This window comes from Takifugu flavidus, chromosome 21 (assembly GCF_003711565.1).
Source record: "Takifugu flavidus isolate HTHZ2018 chromosome 21, ASM371156v2, whole genome shotgun sequence".
In the NCBI taxonomy this organism is placed as follows: Eukaryota; Metazoa; Chordata; class Actinopteri; order Tetraodontiformes; family Tetraodontidae; genus Takifugu; species Takifugu flavidus.
In genome coordinates this window covers 8453481-8458776 of record NC_079540.1, presented here as the reverse complement: position 1 = coordinate 8458776, position 5296 = coordinate 8453481, and the positions used below count along the sequence as shown (strand labels likewise).

Here is a 5296-nt window from a genome sequence, read left to right as displayed (position 1 = left end):
GCTTGGGCTTTTTGTTGTTTCCGTGAGCGGCGAAAATGAAATTGGGGAATCAAAAATATGCCCCTGTTTGTGGCTGGACGCTCCTGAGACGAGGGCTGAAGGTTGGTGGTGTTGGGCCCACGGGGGTGAACGATATCGCTGTGGATCCTGAAGGGCTCGTTACAGTCGCCCTTAATATAATTAAGTCCGTCAATAAAATGTAGATTGAGAGATTTATTGACCATAGAGAGAGACCACCTGATGACCTGAAGGCGTGTCAGACATGAGTGATCCACAGTTGCAGCAATTTACATAATTGCTTATTGCGTAACTCCGCTGCGGTTCAGCCAGAGGTTGCATGAAGTGGCGGACGTAGGATTAATCCCCAAGTTATGACACGACTCAAGGTCGCCGATGGCTTTGAGCATATGGATATTTCTCAGAAGTGGGTCCCACATGGACGCGACTGGGATGATTCGATTAGGTTGGAAATAAGCGTTTATGTGTAATGTAAACAAACACCAACTCAGGGAGCCACTTATCAACCAAATATACACGCATGGAGTTTTGGAAGAGTCTTATTGGGGTTTTTTGGGCAGTGTGAATGTTCCTGCAGCCCATTTGAACTGTGATAACCACAAACTGGTGCTATCAGTCCAAAGCTGGGAATATCCCCACAAATCGCACATTAGCGACCACAAACATTCAACCTTCCTTTGTACCAATTCCATTAACTTCTGAATTACTTTTTTTCTCTGTAAATCTGATTAAGTCGTGTCATTTTCAGGCATGTGGCACCTTTCCCAGGGCAGAGATACGATATGTTTACCTGTGCTGGCGATTTGAACATGAGAAGGTTAACACTGGTGCATAAAAGGAGGTGCAACAAGGATCTCTCACTTCTACAAAGGTCACCATGAAGGCTCTGGTATTCTTGGCTTTGCTGGGAGCAGCATGTAAGTCAAAACTCCAACTTTAACCCCTTCCTATATGTGTAAACCGCCTCTCATGTTGGACCCGATGTTTTCAGTTGCTGTTGAGGACGGTAAGGTCGTGGGAGGGTACGAGTGTCCCAGGAACTCTGTCCCCTACCAGGTCTCCCTGAACTCTGGATACCACTTCTGTGGTGGATCCCTCATCTCCAGCCAGTGGGTGTTGTCTGCTGCCCACTGCTACAAGTCGTAAGTCCAGTTATTGTCCATGGTAACAGATGGGCATCAGGTCACCATCAAGCAGAGGCTCTTCACCGTATTGATTCCTTCTCGTTCCTCTCTTAGCCGCGTGCAGGTGCGCCTGGGCGAGCACAACATTGCTGTGAACGAGGGCACCGAGCAGTGGATCGATGCTGCCAAACTCATCAAACACCCCCATTACAACAGCTACAACCTGGACAACGACATCATGCTGATCAAGCTGAGCCGCCCCGCCACCCTCAACAGCTACGTCCGGACCGTGGCGCTGCCCTCCCGCTGCCCCGTGGCCGATGAGAACTGCATGGTGTCTGGGTGGGGCAACACATCTGCCAACGGCCGTGAGTGAAGACACATCCCCCCTCCCCGTCTGAGTTTTATACAGTCGATTTAAAAACATGCCGCTGTGTTCTCTGACACCCTAAATGGTCTCCACAGCCTGAGGTTTTTGCTCCCTTCTCCTCAGAATACTATCCTGACAGGCTCCAGTGCCTGAGGCAGCCCATCATCGATGACAGGATCTGCAGGAACGCCTACCCCCACCTCTTCACTGACAACATGGTCTGCTCCGGGTTCATGCAGGGAGGTGCCAGCAGCTGCCAGGTGAGCTGCTTCACACATATATTTCACACAATTAGACTGTAAATGTTTAAACAACTATTTTATAGCAACACCTTTTTAGCATAGATATAAACTTCAACATGTGTGTTGGGGTATTTTTTTTCAGTGTTTTCTCCACGTTTTTTTAAGTGTTAATAGAAAGGTGTGCGTGTGCTTGCAGGGGGACTCCGGGGGCCCTCTGGTGTGTGGCGGGCAGCTGCAGGGGGTCGTTTCCTGGGGCTACGACTGCGCCATGCAGGGACACCCCAGCGTCTTCGCCCGCGTCTGCCGCTACAACAGCTGGATCAGCACCACCATGAGAAACAACTAAACGCACACGTGACGCCGCCAAGGCAGAACATCGCCGTGACCACACTTACAGCCACACACGTTGCATTTGTGTGCGTAAATAACATGTTTAGGCGTAATGTTGACAAACTGAAATAAATGGAAGGCCACTTACATCCGTAATTCACAAGAACTTTCATTTTGTGGTGGTATAAGTTGTCGTTTTGTTGTTAATCTCCTGTGATTTGGTGTGTATTGCTGCCCCTATGATTCCCTCTCTCTGTAATTACAGATGGTGGGTTTCTTTAGATGCAGTTGTCAAGTTAATTCATCAGTTAAAGCATAAACACACACACACACACAACAGCGTAACAGAGCATCTATTTATGGTATTTGTACTTACCGTGCTGGTTCCCATGGATCAGTTGCTATGGAAAGCTGTTTGCGGTTGCTCGCTGTTGCAGGGTGATAAGGGAGGATAACAAAGTCAAGTAAATAAGCAATAAGCCATTTCTGCTTTTGGCTCCCGTCTGAAATCTGAGGATGTTTCCGTTGGACGCTGCTCTGTAAACAGAGCAAAGTGTAAACGCGGTTGTGGCCTCGGTCACTTTTATTAACACAAACGCAGACGTTGGAGTGCAAATTTTGTCGTACACGCCTGGAATATATTACAAAAAAAAAACATTGGAAGAATTTTTTCCCCCCAATATTGTTGGCTTCACATCAAACAAGCTGCCATCTCTCATTCCGCAGTGTAAACAAGTTACAACAGACAATATTTCAGTGCTATTTACAATGTATGGACTTCATATACCAGGAATGAACTCAGATTACTCCTGTCTTGAATGTGTGTGTGTGTGTGTGTGTGTGTGCGTGTGTGTGTGTGTGTGTGTGTGTGAGAGAGAGAGAGAGAGAGAGAGAGAGAACCTGACATTAATATGTACATATAGCTCAGATGTATATTGTATGGAATTGTATTTCCGTGACTAGAACATTTAAGCCTCACTGAGTGGCCGAGCTAAAATGAGCTGGGGGCCAATATTATTCTTCTAACACCCCCTCATAAGTTTTTTTTTTATCATGGTTCCAATGAAGACTTGCAGGCACGAGTAAAGAACTGCGGATGCTGGATGGTGAAACACAACCTATACATGCTGCGATACGATTTAAGAGGTCAGGACGCGTTCTTCCAAACAGACATAAAATCAAACATTCCAGCTTATCAAATGTTTGACAGGTTTCTGTGCAGACCCTGGTTCTATTGTTGTCAGCCTCCCTGAGTAGATAGCAGCTACTGCACACTGAGACAGGAATGTGCCTATACGGTGTGCTTTCATTGTATAGACTATTGCAATTGTAAAAGCTTTACGCTCAAGAGAGATTTCAGCACCAGCAGAAGCCTTGAGATGAGCTCTTTTTGAATTAGAGTACAGAAAAATGGAGACTTGTATTCAAGGATGCACAACTTTACCACAAAAGTGTAGCGATCAACATCTTACGCACAAATATCTGCCCTAGTTTTCTTTCCTTAACCTCCGCCAGAATTAAAGTCTTCTGCATTAAAGTGAAAACTGATGCTCATGAACAGAGACCGTGGGTTTTTATTGACACACTCTTCAGAGGATTGCAGCAAACCCCAAGGAGAAAGAATATTGAATATTGGTCCTTTAATTTTTGTTTTCCGTGTTTATCAGGTGCAATTCAAACGGAGGGCCTCAATAACATGGTGATGAAAAATGATTGCATATTGCACAGTTCCTTCATACCAACACCTCCAGTGATAATTATAGGTCACTGACTACAGCACCTGTGCTGCAGCACCCAAGGCACAGTTCACATTTATCTTGGTTTTACATTCTGTCTTAGTGTTGGTCTTGTTTTATGTAACGCATTTTAAACCGCTTTATTGTTGAATAAAGCCTCTATGATAGTTTTCCTACGTACTCTTCATCCTCTTTCCTCCTTGACGCTCATAGTGGTGCGCCTAAAACGGATTTCATGATATAAATTGCTCCCTTTTATTCCACTTATGTTAAACGATAACTATAGGCTTTGAGGTGGGCGTGGCATTCGCGGCCGCGTGCGCTACGTTATTTTCTGCGCATTTTTCTTTGCGTATTCTTGAAGAAAAGCCGACAGAACTTCTAGGTTTTCGTCTTTCACCGCTGCACCGATCATCTCCAGAGAGGAGAGGTGAGCACCAAATTAAATATAACAGTTGATTACATAGCGGCTTCAAAGTACTCTAAATCTGACGCCTTTTATTGGCGTTAACTCAATAGTTGCTATCTTAGCTGTAAGGTGTGCACAAACCTGCCAGGTACTAGCATATACCTCTATTGTTGATTAATTATACAAATTGCCACACACTGACGGTATTTTACACTTAACAACCTATTAATGCAATACAAAAGAACCTTATTTTGGTTTGAGGGTAAAGTATTAGCTAGTTCATACATAACGTAGATGTGGAGGCAGACGTAAACGGAGGATAATATTCTAACTTCGATTAAGGCTCGCTAACAATTTTTAATAATCGTTCCACCAGGATACCAGAAGTCAAATGCGTGTATTATAAATCATATCTGTTGTCTCACCTGTGCGTCAGAACGGGCGTATTAAAATGGTTAAAGAGACGTTTGTCAGCGGTGAGCAGCGCTCAGCTATTCCGTGCGTCCTCCACTAGGGGGCGGTGCGGCGTTTCTCCGGTTCTGGCCTACTTCTCGTTATTTCCAGCCCAGTGAAAGTGTGCTGCAGGTCAGCAGGGGAAGACATCACCAGCACCCAGTAAGTGACAACCTCGCCCTTTCTTTTGCTTGCAAATAATACCTGCAGGTTAGGTTTGGGTGCACTCATTAGAATCTCTTCTAAAATTGAGACCTGAGAGCGAGAAGAAATGTGTTAAAGACCCCACAATCCTCAGACACACGACCACAATAATAAAGAAAACATCGTCCGAGCAGGCTCGAAGAGGAAGAGAGCTCTTTCCAGGCCATAGTATCTTAAATCAGACAAGTAATAGAGGAGCAAATACTAAAGGCACAAAGACAGGAAAAACAATGGCAACTTCAGTACTATTGTTATTATTTATATAGGGTGTCTTATTATTGTGACGTTATTGCATTAACATTTTTTTAACCTCAAATAAATAAGGAAGGTCGACTCAACTTCCGCAAATATCTTTTAGGATCGCCAGGAATTAACAGTTCCTTTTAGATACAGATTGTCTCAATCATTTG

At 44.7% G+C, this 5296-nt stretch overlaps 1 long non-coding RNA gene across 1 annotated transcript; it reads right to left on the bottom strand.

The window, feature by feature from the left end:
• Positions 1-541: 541 nt before the first annotated feature.
• Positions 542-4824, bottom strand: LOC130518640 (uncharacterized). The gene is made up of 2 exons (XR_008948110.1): positions 4655-4824; positions 542-2512 (listed from the first exon to the last, which is right to left on the bottom strand). It is a non-coding gene; the product is annotated as an uncharacterized LOC130518640 (long non-coding RNA).
• Positions 4825-5296: the final 472 nt, after the last annotated feature.